A 13,883-nucleotide genomic window follows, 5' to 3' on the forward strand; every position below is an offset into this window, starting at 1 on the left:
CCCTCCCAAGTTGTTTTCTGTGCATGTGTTTTGGTTTTGTTGTTGTTGTTTTAGTAGCAAATCCCCAAATTAATACACAAATCCAATGCAATTCTATCATATTCCCAACAAGTTTCATTGGAGAAATTGACAAACAGCATCCAAATTTGATATGCAAATACAAAAGGGCAAATATATTCAGGGAATTCTTGAAGAAACCAAGGTAGAACATTAAAAGTGACAATAATTAAGACTGGTCTGTATTGGTGCAAAAACAAACGGGCCAATGGAACAGGCCCCATAAATAGAAACATCTGATTTACAAATAAAGGGGCATCATAAAACAATGCAGAAAGGACTTTTGTAAATAAGTAGTGCTGTGGAAACTGTACATTCTTTTTAAAAGAAAATTGAAAGAAAAATAGGAAAAGTAAGAACAAAGATACTTCATAGCGTACACACAAAACAACCCCAGTGGATGTAAATGTGTAAAGCCTAGTGGGAAGTTGCCACAGGTACACAGCAGAAAATATGCCTTAACCAGATAGAGGTCTGCTTCTGCCCTCAGCTTCTGGGAGGTGACCCCTAGGCCCCTGCAATGTCCTACCTGGAAGAGCATCTCTGTTTACCTGGAGTCCGTGGCCACCAGATAGTAATACCTTTATAATGAGAGTTTTTGGGGCCACCAGTATTTGCTCCACCTTCAGGCTGACCACCAGCCACATGAGCAGTCACCACAAGGCTCCATGATGATCTCCAGACACTACTCAGGGAGATTCTTCATGGAGATACTCGATGTGTGTTGTCACAAAGTGATGTTTTCTGTGTTTGTATGCAGGACTACATAGCTGCACTCAAACAAGATGAAATATTTTGAATCTTACATTTAAAAACTTTATTATGATAAAGCAACATTATATGGTATTTCACACTCATTTAAACACTGATTTTTGTCAACCAAATATGTAGTACAAGAAAAAATATACATAACCACTCCTGTTGGTATCTCTGTCTTTTTCCTGCTGGGATTGAACCCAGGACCTGGTGCATGCTAGTTCAGGCTCTGCCACTGAGTTATATCCTCAGCTCCCTTTTATATCTTATTCTTTCATTGCAATTAAAGTCTGATTAATAATCTTATATCTAAAGATCCCTCTATATTGTGCCTTTTGTTTTAGAAATCATAGATTTCTTGAGGAGACATGGGATCAAATTGTCTCTCACAGTTACACACCAACACACGTTCATCCAACCATTTATCTAGATATCCATTCAGTCCAGATTCATTGAGTCCCTATTCTATACTAGGATTATTCCAGATGCTGGGGATACAGGTGGTGACAACTATACTAGCTCCCTACCTAAGGAACACATGCTTCAGAAATACAGACTGACAATCAACAAAATAAAAATTATTCCACACAGTGATAATTACTATTGAGAAATATGTGCCTGGTCCACAAGACTGCCAGTGGCAAAAATGCCAGAGACCCTATTTCAGATGGGTTGGAATTAGAAACCATATCTGAGAACTTGGTATCTGTGCACATAGCAGCCTGGGTGATGTGAGGAGGGAACCTTAAATGGTTCTTTAAGGGGATCTTTCTGACTCTGCTAATATGATGAATATTGTTGTCCCACTCCACAGAGAAAGGCACACGTGCAACATCAACTCCTGCAGCAGAGCCAAGGTGGTAGGTTTCCTAGTGGCCAGGTGAAGAACTATGACCCTCCACTTACACACACACACACACACACACACACACACACACACACACACGGGACAGGGGAGAGGGGGCTGTCCTCAAGGGTAGGAAACTCAGGTGTCCTTCAGGGCTTCTCTCAAGGGTCTTTTTTTCTCTTTGCCCTGAACTTTGGAGATCTTTGTGCCCAAGTAGGAGAAAGCCTTTGAAGAAGTGGAGAGATCCTCAGGAGCTGGTCAGGAGAGGGAAAAGGAAAAGGCAGTAGAGACAGGGGAGTGGGGCTGAGTCCAAAGCCAGGGGAGCCCAGGCAGGAGGGGCCTAGTGGCTGCAGGGCTAGAGCCCAGAGCCTCAAGTCTGGAGTCTTGGTACCTGTCACCTGAGGGAGGAAGAGGGCCACTGGCCCTTCTACCTGCTAGAAACATAAAGGAGTGGCATTTGGCTTTTTAATTTTGGTTTTTATAAATGCACCAGAGTGGAAGATCAGGAGCCTACTTTTCAAGTGTCATTTCTTTCAAATGACATCTTTTTCAGTCTGCTCCCAGCGTGAACTCATCAGTAATCCCTAGGAAAAGAGAGCAAGGTATGGTGGGGGACACCAAGAGACATCTTGAGAACACCCCTGTCTGCAACCACCACCCTTCCCAGGACCATTTGGTCCTCTCCAAAGTCAACCACCAGTAAAAGAAGGAGGGGTCTGCAGACTTTAGCTCTCTACCTCTCATCCTTCCTCTGCTATTGCCAGGGCTTCCTTCTCTCCTCTGTGACCACAATCCCCCTAGAGCTCAGCTCAGGAGGCCCTAGGGCTGGAATTCTCTTTCCTCCTCAGACTTGGGAAGCAATTCTGAGACTGCTGCCCTTCCAGGTGACTGCCACTTGTGGAGCCTGAGAGCATGGTCCAACTGGATTTGCATTGCCCAAATGTTCTTGAAACTAGTTATATGACAGATTCAGTCCCATTCTTTACATTTGCTCATTTAACAGTTTGCAAGGGAAAATTATGGCCCGAAGAAGGAGATATGCTGGGGCTTTGTCATGATATGTGGACAGTATGGCAATACAAGTCTCAAACGTGTTTTGAGTAAAATGTGACAGGGTCCCTGTACCTCCAGTGGGTTTTTCTTCCCCCCACCCGCTATTGGCAGGAGGCAGACCATCTGCAGCCTCCTTTGCACTCTATTTTGTGTTTTGGGCCATATTTGTTACATGTCTGTCTACAAAAAAGTATCCCATTCAGGGCTGGGGTGTAGCTCAGGGTAGAGCATTTGCCTGGCAGCGTGAGGCACAGGATTTTATCCCCAGTATCACAGAAATAAATTTAAAAAAATAAAAGTATCATTCTCAAAAGCAATTGAGGGACGGTCCATGCTATGAAAACATGAAGTCTAATCCTAAAACAGAGCTTCTGGTGTTGGGTTACAATTAATATTTTGTCCTTTAGAATCAGTATTTTCTTGAGTTTGGGGCTTAGTTTCTCATAATTTAAACAGATAACATTCTCTGCCTGGAACCTCTTCCAAATCCCATTTTATACTGGAACATACAATTCCAGCATTTCAGAGAAGGTGAAAGGCACCAAGTTTTCCCAGTCCCTGGAGATGTCTCTGTCAAACTATCAGGGGAAAATCATCCAGGTTTTCCTTCTTGAAAAATACACTCTATGTACATGGTAGCATTATAATCCAGTATTTTCCTTTTAAGGAAACCTTTTAAGGAGCCTAAAATATGTTGGGCACCTCTTCTTTTAATATTTATTTTTTAATTGTAGTTGGACACAATACCTTTATTTTGTTTACTTATTTTTATGAGGTGTTGAGAATTGAACCCAGGGCCTCACCCATGCTAGGCAAGCACACTACTGCTGAGCCACAACCCGGCGGGCACCACTTTTAGTAGCAATACATTAAAAAATATTTTGCTCATTTTAATGGCTACCTAGAATTTTATTGCATAGATTTTGTTTGGGGGATGATGGGAATGTTCTTCATCTTCATTCCCTGGTGGTGACACAAGAATGTATGAGTACCCAAACTCAAGGAGCTGTACATTTCAAATACATGCATTTTATTGTATGTAAACTATAGATTATTGAAGTTGATTTAAGAAGGTTGGCACCCCCTTGAAATTTGTATTTTGGTTCTGTATAAAGAAAATAAAACAAACCCTTGTTCTTAAGAGATAGACCCAGAAAAATCTGGAGGTAAAGAGTTATGGTGGGCTGGGCCTGGTGGTGAACACCTGAACAATCCCAGCAGCTCAGAAGGCTGAGGCAGGAGAATCACAGGTTCGAAGCCAGCATAGCAACTTAGAGAGGCCCTAAGCAATTTAGTGAAACCGTGTTTCTAAATTATTTTTTTTATTTTTTTTTTTTATGATTCACTCATTTATTAATATAATATTTCTCAAATATATGCTAAGGTAAGGAATCAGGCTGTTGTTCACAAAGAATCAAAAGCCCCTATGCTTTCCAGGAGTTACCATCTGTGTACCATGGTTTAGAAGGACTTAAAGCTTTTTAAAATTGACAGCATTATGATATATGATTTTTTTTTTATTGTTGGTCGTTCAAAACATTACATAGTTCCTCATACATCATATTTCACAGTTTGATTCAAATGAGTTATGAACTCCCAATTTTATCCCGTATACAGATTGCTGCATCACATCAGTTACCCTTCCATTGATTGACATATTGCCTTTCTAGTGTCTGATGTATTCTGCTGTCTGTATTATTCTCTACTATCCCCCCTCCCCTCCCCTCCCCTCCCCTTTTCTCTCTCTACCCCTTCTACTGTAAATCACTTCTTCCATTTGAATTATCTTGTCTTACCCCTCCTTTCCTCTTATATGTCATTTTGTATAACCCTGAGGATCGCCTTCCATTTCCATGCGATTCCCCTTCTCGTTTTCCTTTCCCTCCCACCTCTCAACCCTGTTAATGAAAATCTTCGTCTCAAGCTCTTCGTCCCTACCCTGTCCTTGTTTCCTCCCCTTATATCAGAGGAGTCATTTGGTATTTGTTTTTTAAAGATTGACTAGCTTCACTTAGCATAATCTGCTCTAATGCCATCCATTTCCCTCCAAATTCTATGATTTTGTCATTTTTAAATGCAGAGTAATACTCCATTGTGTATAAATGCCACATTTTTTTAATCCATTCATCTATTGAAGGGCATCTAGGCTGATTCCACAATCTTGCTATCGTGAATTGTGCTGCTATGAACATCGATGTAGCAGTGTCCCTGTAGCATGCTCGTGTTTCTAAATTAAAAAGTATAAAAAGGGCTTGGTGATATGGCTCAGTTGTTAAATGCCTTGGGTTCAATCCCAAGTTTAAAAAAAAAAAAAAGAATTATGGTGTTTGTAACTTACTGTCCAAAGGTGCAGCAATCTCATTAACAGCCATGTTTATGTGGGGGTGGGAGAGTGAGAACAGCTGTGACAAAGTGTTCACAACAGATGACCCTGGATTAAGGGTAAAAATAAAAGCTAGAAATAATAAATACATGTTTTCTTTCTATCTGACAATTATCATATTTTTCCATTATGAACAGAATACCAAGGTAGTAGGAGACATACCTCCTACTTTGACCATTAAATTCACAGATGTTTGCATCTCTCATTGCAGTGTAGCAGGGAGCTCAACACATCCTTTAAACTCTTTGGTACTGGTTAAACCTGTATCCAGGTCTGTCTATTTAATGTGTCAACAAACAAAATAATACATTTTAGAATTTTCAATCATTTATTGTGTTTTTATTCATTTATTGCTTTTGGAGAGCATCATATCTTAAATCCAAACTCAAAGTTTATTGTGATTATTGATATCAGAATTAAACCCAGTTTTTAAAAAGATGTAGCTTAGCAACAGGGCTTGACACATAAAGAACTTTTGAAGATACTTGTTTTTGAAGTGCTAAGGATTAAGCCCAAGCTTCATACATGCTAGGCAAGCATGTTACCATTGGGTTACATCCCCAGCCCTCTACACTTGAGTAGGAAAAGTCTGCATGCTTGAAGTCTGCATGATCTTCAGTGATCCAGTAAAGTTTGGTACCAAAAACTTCAAACCACGCCTAACTGTGGTTTCAGTTTGTAGTCAGGAACTCAGCATTGGTGCCCAAGGTCAACTGATAGAAAGCTCCACATAATTTCTGGATTTAGGGGGTTTATTTGTGTTTGGTTTTCTTTGTTGTTGCTTATTTTGGGAGGAGCTGAGCATTGAACCCAGGGTCTGGTTCAGGCTGTGCTGTGTTGTGAACCACCAAATTAATACATTTTAAAGAAACATAATCATGGGAAAATAGAACTCTGTTACCCTTCCTTATATTTCTTTTTGGAGATACACACACACACACACACACACACACACACACACTGGGGATTAACCCAAGAGGCACTTTACCATGGAGTACATCCCCAGCCCTTTTTAGTTTTTTATTTTGAGACAGGGTCTCAGTAAGTTGCTTAACGCCTCTCAAATTGCTGAGGCTGGCCTTGAACTTGGCAATCCTCCTGCCTCAACCTCCCAAATCATTGGGATTACAGGCTTGTGCCATCACCACCAGCTGGTTTTCATTTTAAATATGATAAATGGAGGAGGGCTGTGGCCCCTTCTGCAGTGGGGGTTGTGGGGTGTCCCTAAGGCTCAGGGTCTGCATCCTGTTCTGGAATCTTAATGGGGTTGATTTGGAAGCAGAGGCTTGATCCTGGGGGAAGGCAGGTAAGGGCGGGACCTGACAGCCCTCATCTCTGCACCTCTTTCCCCTTCCTGCTGTCCCTATTTTAAATCCTCCTCCCCTCCCCCACCTTTCTTCCTCTCCTCTCCTTTCTTCAGCATTTCAACCTTTCTCTCCAGGACCCTCTTTTCTTTACTCTCCCTGTTGCTTTTCATCTTGTTTTTTGAAAGCTGGTTGCCAAGACAGGGGACTGCATCCACCTGGGACAAGCCAAAATAAAGAGACACAGGGCAGGGCTCCTCGCCAGGGTGCTGTGCGCGCTGAGGCGCTGTCTTTGCTCTTCCTGGGAAGGTTCAGTGAAAGTCGCTTCAGTCTTCCCTGGAGAGCACACTGTGGGGTCCGGATTAGGATCCTCACTGAAGGGTCCCAACATTGAGAGGATCTTCCTTGAAGTTAGTCTTTGTTTTCCTTTGGATCTGGGGGTTTTCAATCAGTCCCGCCCTGAGGGGGGAATTCTGCTCCTGGCGGGAAACGGAGCCCTGGAAGTGATCTGATCCTAGAACCCAAAGGCGGCCCTGGGAGGGGGTGGGAGGGCTCCTCAGCTTTTCATATCAACCCACCACAATCCAGGCAGATGCTAGTTGAAGTGTGTGGGACTCCACATCCCCCTCAGGACTGCAGATATCCCCAGCCTCAGGGTCTGATTCTCGCAGCCCACAGACTCCCCTAACTGCCAATCAGCCCCAGAACTGAAACACAGATGTAGCCCATCCACCCCAAGGCGCCCACAAGTGCCTTCACTCTGCTTTTTATTCAACCAACAGTTTTGATTTTCTTTGGCCCAAGTGGGGGGTGACGTGATCTTCAGCAATTCAGTAAAGTTTGGTGCCAAAAAGTTCAAACCACGCTGAACAGTGGTTTTGCTTTATATTCAGGAACTCAGCATTGGCGCCCAAGGTCAACTCAGAGAAAGCCCCTGGTATTCTTGTGAGTCCAGGAGTCCCAGGGGAGAGTGGAGGGAGAAAGGGTGTTTAATGACACGGCAAACTTCAGCACAAGGAGCTTTCTGGTAAGCATGGTTATTACTATTACTATTGAGATGTAATTCATTTATCAGAAGTCAGACTTTGAAGTGTGCAATGAGTGGTTTTTAGTACAATCATGAGGTTGTGCCACCACCACTATTACCTTCTTTGGATTGTTTAAAGGATGTGGAGAGGAGGTCTGATGGTTGGAAGGCAGAGGCAGGAGCAGTCCCCAGGGAGATTGCTTTGCAGTAATATCCTGTTGAGACAGGGTAAGGAGACAGGGCAGCCTGCTTTGACCCCAGCCTAGGAGAGATGTGACCAGAGAAATGGGGAAGAGGGTGATGCTGAACAGCAGGTTGTGGCACCTGTGGGCTTTGATGGGAGAGTAGAGGTATCCTATGTTAAAGTCAACAGATATAGCTGCTGTGGCTTGGCTTGGAGCATTATGGTGACAACAGGAGACAGACACAGTATTTAGGAAGAAGTCTTTGCAGGATTCTAGGATAAAGGTAGTTGAAAGTTGGTACCAAGGTAGTGACTGTTAAGCTGTAAAAAAGCCACTGGGGAAGCCAGAGGAGCAGGGGAAAGGGTCAGTGAGAAGTGACCAAGGGTGGTGATGCAGTTAATAGAAGTAGGGCAAGTGTGTGTGGAGGTCTATAGTGGTTGGAAAGGTATAGAGTGCACTTATAGACCTGTCTGATTTGAGGGTCAAATGGGCCCAGAGATGCAGATACCCTAAGGTGATTGGTTGGTGTTGGATTGGCCCATGAGGAGCAGCCTGATGGGGCTTCTGAGTTGCCCTGGGAGAGCTAGGGCAGTTACAGGATGTGGCCAGAAGAAAGGAAACCTGGCTGGATCTCTGAGTCAATGGCAAAAAAAAGGAGCAGATTAGAATGGCTGAAATGTCTAAGGGTGTTTGGAGCCTGAGAGTGCAGAAGGTGCATCTGAGAGCAGAGGTGGCTGAAATCTACAAAGAGCTCATCTAATCTGGTTACTGGTGACATTTGCCAGCAAGGTTATACTTGATTGAGGGCAGTGTGCTGAGAGTAACAAGGCTTGGCTCTTCCAGAAATGTGCCATGCAAGGAACAACCTAGAGCCGGCCACATGGGGTGATGTGCTACCAGAGGTTGGGGAGACCCCTGCTTCTCTGTGGGCTGAATTCCACTAGGTTCCCAGAGATGTGGAAGTGCTTCTAAGGTTGGGCCATGGCACTTGCTCAGAATCTGATGCTACAGCATTCACCTAGCTGCCCTTACTTGCTGTCTAACCTACCTGGGGCATCCTAAATCACAGTCGCTTTTCTGGACTTTGAGGCTGATGGGACCCGGTGGATATTTCCCATTTTCTTTGGAATGTACCCTGTACTTGTAGGGAAGTTCCATTTTAAACATAGCCCCTCCCTCTCTGCTTCTGTTTGGTCTGTCCCCACTGAGTGAGTGCTTATTGAGCAACACCCAATGACAGCTAAACTCCACCAGAATCTCCCTTCCCAGGAACTCTGGGCTGTGGGTCAGCAGGAAGGGTGGCAGACTTGTGAGCTTTGGGGCTAAACTGTTTGTGCACCCCTGAGTGCCTCCGCTGGTGAGTGCCCTCAATGTGGGTCTTCAGATTGGGAAATGCCTGACGAATCCAGGGCAAATCCAGGGCAGCAGGTGCCTACCCTGCTTGGCAGGCTCTGGAGGGGTGCGGGGCTGGACATGATCAATTTGCCACAAAACCTCAACTCCTCAACTCTGTTCTTCTGGGCGCACTCCTCTGTCACCTCCTGTCACCTCCTCATCTGAATGTGTGCTGCACCTTGCTTCCCTCCCTCCTCCCCTCTGAACCTTGCTTTTCCTTTTGTTGTTCTTGGGACTCTCTGGGTCTGCTTCCAGCTTTGTTCCTTTGAGAGACATTCAAGGTCCCTTGGAGGTCTGCCTTTCAAGCGACCACCTGCCACCAGTGAGGGGGAGAATGTCCAGCCCCCAGAAGCCCCGTCCTCTTCCTGGTGCCAGCAGCATGTTCTCACTGAAGTCCTCAGTGTCTGGAGTAAGATCTTCCTTTTTTCCTGTCAGGAACTAGTAGGGATGTCCCAGGCTCCCACTGCCTTTTCTATTGCTGAGGGCACTGTGGCTGCTCCAAACACTCAGACTGAGCAAGGTTAGAATCTGAGGACTTTGGCCAAGAGATTCTTCTGGTGACTTCTCTCAACTCCACCCTCAAGGTCCCCTGGTCTCCTGCTGCTTGTGGGGCAGGATCTTCTCCCCTCTTGCACCTCGCCTTACCCTAATAGGAACTCCACTGTTCCTACCTCACCTCTCTGTGCCTCCCCAGCTGCCTCACACACCCCACCCTATTATCCTATTGCCTTGCCCTCTCAGCTCTCCCCTCCTGCCTGCAGTGCTTTGATCTATTTCTAAGGAGTCTGTGTTTCACCTCCCCTGCCTCCCCACTGCTGGCCCTTCCTCCTTCCCTGTGTGTCATTGCTTACATTAGCTGTACCCAATGCTGCTGTAAAAAAAAAAACCCTCACCCCATCCCGCCCTTCCCTGTTCCAAATTTTGCTGTTAAAAAATTTTTTTTTGGATTTTTTCCCCCAAGTTTTCTTTTTCTTCTCTCTCTCTTTCTTTGGTGTTGAATAACTTATTTTAATGAATTTATCTTTTAATACAAGGGTGAAAAATTGCTACCATTTTAACACAATTAAATCTAAACTTCAAAACTGACCAATAATTAATGACATGTTAATTTTGAAGTTTTTGACTATAAGGATATCAAATATAATACAGAACTCAATTTAATGCTGTTAAACTTCTTAGCATTTCAAGAGTATCAAATTGCTTCTCCTACCCCCACCCCTTCAAAAAAGAGAAAAATCACTTCTCCTAAGCAAGTATAGTACCTGCTGGTATTTACAGTCATTAAAAAGTAAAGACAAAGAACTTTCAACTTGAATATGATTTGAGCATTTGTAAGCCATCTAAAATTTCTACCTGATACAGGGAGTAGATAGGTTCATAGCCTTGGCATAAGAAGTCATGTCACAGAGTTTGAATGTTGGAAGTGTACTTTTATCAGTTAAAGCAACTCTAGCATCATTTAGTACCTTTTCTTGTTTGTTTTTTTTATTTTGCCAGTCGGAAACCAGATTTAATGTCACCATTCTTCAATCAATGAGATTTCTGTTGATCTGTTTCTTAGCTGATTACTATCAATTGTACACAGATAGTTCTCATCAGAGCTGAGCATTTTCACATGAAGCTAATCAGTTTTTATTTAAAATTAATAATACATGCATGTAGATTAAAACTAAACATAATCATATGTAATCTAACATGGGATATTCAAACAAAAAACTAAGAAAGTAGCCACTAGAAAGGAGACATGGAAGAAAAAAAATAAATGGAGATAATATTTTTTTAATCATTAAGACAACTGCTAGCAATATATTCAGAACAACCAAAGTCAGAGAAAACATGTGAAACATGAAAAATTTCTTTCCAGTTGAAATAAATGTGTTTTAAGGAGAGAGGAAGAGAGGAACAACAACAACAAAAAAAAAAAAACAAGCACTTTTTAAATTTTTGGAACACTGAAAAGTATCGAACATGGAATTAGTAATTTATCAAAAATCACACCCCAGATTTTCTTTTGAAGGGAATAAGAAATACAGTTTTTGAAACAAGGGCATGAAACAGACTTCAAATTGAAACTCATACTAACAATATTGTGTTTTTACTGAAAAATACTACTAGAGATAAAATTAAGTTAAATTTCAGGTACTTTCTATAACGGACGATGGAAAAGCTCCCTAAACTCAACAAGCCCAAACAACTGTTTATCTGTCCCAGATGAGATTTTATTAGCAGGACCATAGTAGCCAGTCTCAGAAGAGAAGGGAGGAGAGAGAGAGAGAGAGAGAGAGAGAGAGAGAGAGAGAGAGAGAGAGAAGAGAAGAGAAGAGAAAGAGGGAGAGAGAGAGGAGGGGGGAAGAGGAGAGGAGGAAGAGAATGAGAGGAGGGGGGAGAGAGAGGGGAGGGGGGAGAGAAAGGGGAGAGAGGAGAGGGAGGAGAGGGAGTAAGAGAGAGTAAGGGGGAGGGGGAGAGTAAGAGAGGAGAGAGAGAGGTGAGAGGAGGAGAAAGAGAGTAAGAGAATGAACACGAACAGGATGTTGATATTTATGGGTTTAACACAAGATGAGGAGGAGCAGGGCAAATGAGCTGTTACTTCTTCTTGGCTGAGAGTTCCTGCCACTTCAGGGATTGGAAGTGCAGCATTCAAAGTTCACACCATTCACAGGGATTGGAGGTGACAGTTTGCTGGACTTTCAATGCCTCATGGACCTGAGCTCCCGGAAGAGAAGTGCTCCAGGTGCCGTCTTTACCAACACTTTCCATTTAATGTGGGCAAAATTACAATGTTTACATAGCAAATATAAACCAGCAATTTATTATCACTTAAAATATGAAGTATTTTATATTTTATTTTAGGAAAAGTTTATAGTCTTCAGTGCTCAAAATTAAATAGCAATTTAATTTTTTAATCAATTAATTTTCCATACCTAAGAATTATGATGGCAATGTAAAACAAAAGTTTAATTCTGCTGAACTAAAGCTCAAATAGATTCATATTTTTAAATGTATGAAAATATCCAATCTTTAAAATATTGATAATTTTTTTATCAATGTAAAATATTTAGGTAATCACAAGAGATACTTTATATCAGAAAAAAATTCACATGATATACTCATGACATTCAAGAATTAAAGTCAAGAAAGTGGTAGTCACCCTAATATAGAATTTATTTCTTTTTGTCACCTCCATTCCTTATATATAATCGTAATCTCACATCATCTGCATAGAAGTATTTATCACAATCTGAAAGGTAGAAAATATTTTTTTTTACCTTCTAGAGCTCAAGTAAATTTACTCAGTGTTCTTAGTATATTTCCTTTTAACATTATCTAAACCATCAGTCATAGGTTTTAAGACCAATGAACTAGTGCCATTAGAAGATGATTTTGTTCCACATTTCTTTTCATACAATGAAAACTGTTGCTGCCAAAGAGCAGCCAACTCAATATATATTCATAAGGACTAAGAGTCATAGAAGAAAACTGTGTTAACTATGATGGTTATCTTTTTGGCCACAAGAAAGAAGGTATAAAGGAACATAAGATTTTGCTTTAATGTGGTCAGATGCTTGGTGTGCTGAAATGTGAAGGGACCCCAGGAAGGTTACCCTGGAAGGATAAGACATTTTTCGCCATTCATCATCTCTGGTTTCCAATCTCCTTTACCAACTGTTCAAAATTCATGATAGTGATACCAGCTGCACCTTGGGCCCATCCAAGAGCTATCATGACTGGCCAGCCATTTTTGTAATAGCTATTAGCATGTGTGATTCCACCTTCTAATTTCCAAGTTCTTATCACTCCTTCATTCCCACAGCCAGAAGTTGAGCAGATAAGAATGAATAGTCCTGGGAATTTAGGTCCCATGGGCAAAAATATATGTAATATACCAGATTGAAGATGCCAGTAAAATATTAATGTGGTTTGCAAGAAACCTCAGTGGAGGCTCTTCAAGCAGTACACATGATACAATTCCTCCACCAAATCAGGGAGCAAAGCAGTAGACCAGCTTGAAACAGGATTCTTCCATGCCCCTTCCACTCCTACCAGCTGATGCTTCATGGCCATCACAGACAACAGATGTGGGTGATGTCAAAAAAGGGGAACATGGACGTGCAGGAGAAGGCCAATGCCAGCTCCTCCCATGGAGAGTCCATGGCTGCAACTTACCCCTGAGGCCAAACAGACTCGGCCTTGCCAGCTGGCCTCTAGTTTTATTTTATTTTCCTTAACACATAGTTGTATAGATTTATAGGACACAGTGTGATGTTTTGATACAAGTATACATTTTATAATGGTGAAATCAGAGTAATTAGCATATCTCTCAGGTCAAACATTTATCATTTCCTGTGACCAGATCATTTAAAATCCTCTTTAAGCTATTTTGCAACATGCACTACATTATTATTCACTGTGGTCATCTTGATGTGCTATAGAATGGCACAGATGTAATTCCTCTATCTAACTGAAACTTTGTACCCCTTGACCAATGTCTCCCCTCTCCTCTCTACTCTCAACCTGTGCTAACCAGCACCCCTCCTGCCTGCCTCCATCTCCACATATAAGTGAGATCACTTGTGAGAGCATTGTCTCCTCTAGGTTTATCTATATTGTCACAAATGACACAATTTCCTCTTTTATGGGGGCTTTTTTAGGTAAATATACTAGGGATTGATCTCAGGGTCTTGTGTCTGCTGGGCAATCCCTCTATCCCTGAGGAGCTTCATCCTCAGCCCTAATTACCTTATTGTTGTGGTTCTTAAAACTGACTAGTATTCTTTGTATTTGCCACAGAATGTCATTCTTTTGTTTTTGTTTTGTTTTGTTTTGGAGGTGGGTCTACTTTGTTTTCTAGGCTAGTTTGCAAGAAACCTCAGTGGAA

At 42.2% G+C, this 13,883-nt stretch overlaps 1 pseudogene; it reads right to left on the reverse strand.

Moving 5' to 3' along the window:
* Positions 1–12,293: 12,293 nt before the first annotated feature.
* On the reverse strand, positions 12,294–13,158 carry LOC144256732 (trimeric intracellular cation channel type B pseudogene; annotated as a pseudogene).
* Positions 13,159–13,883: the final 725 nt, after the last annotated feature.

Source organism: Urocitellus parryii, chromosome 8 (assembly GCF_045843805.1).
Source record: "Urocitellus parryii isolate mUroPar1 chromosome 8, mUroPar1.hap1, whole genome shotgun sequence".
NCBI classification, from domain to species: domain Eukaryota; kingdom Metazoa; phylum Chordata; class Mammalia; order Rodentia; family Sciuridae; genus Urocitellus; species Urocitellus parryii.